Source organism: Trachymyrmex cornetzi, unplaced genomic scaffold, assembly GCF_001594075.2.
Source record: "Trachymyrmex cornetzi isolate Tcor2-1 unplaced genomic scaffold, Tcor1.1 scaffold450, whole genome shotgun sequence".
NCBI classification, from domain to species: Eukaryota; Metazoa; Arthropoda; class Insecta; order Hymenoptera; family Formicidae; genus Trachymyrmex; species Trachymyrmex cornetzi.
In genome coordinates this window covers 23,932-24,386 of record NW_017299290.1, presented here as the reverse complement: position 1 = coordinate 24,386, position 455 = coordinate 23,932, and positions in this window count along the sequence as shown.

Sequence of the window (455 nt, the reverse complement as noted above, 5' to 3'; positions counted from 1 at the left end):
AATAGCAGCCAACGCCAACGCACTCGCATCGGTATGTAATTCGGTCTCGGCCAAAGAATTATATAGTCTAAGAACCGGATACGAAGTCAATTCCTTCTTTAAAATCTGAAAAGCGTTTATACAGTCATTATCAAAATTAAATAAAACTGATTTTCGTAATAAATTATGCAAAGGACGAGCCTTTAAAGCATAATCTTTAATAAATTTACGGAAAAAATTTGTGAGACCAAGGAAACGCTGAACCTGAGTATCATTTGCAGATTTCGGAAAGTCTTTTATCGCTTTAACATGACGATCACTTAAAGTAATCCCTGAAGGGGAAAGGATATACTCTAAGATCTTTATAATCTTTATAATTAATACTTAAAAGATCATCCGTAATCTCTCGAATCTGATTTCTTTCTGCCCAAGCAAAACGTCTAGGTGCGTATGCGTAAGTAATATTATCTTTAAGA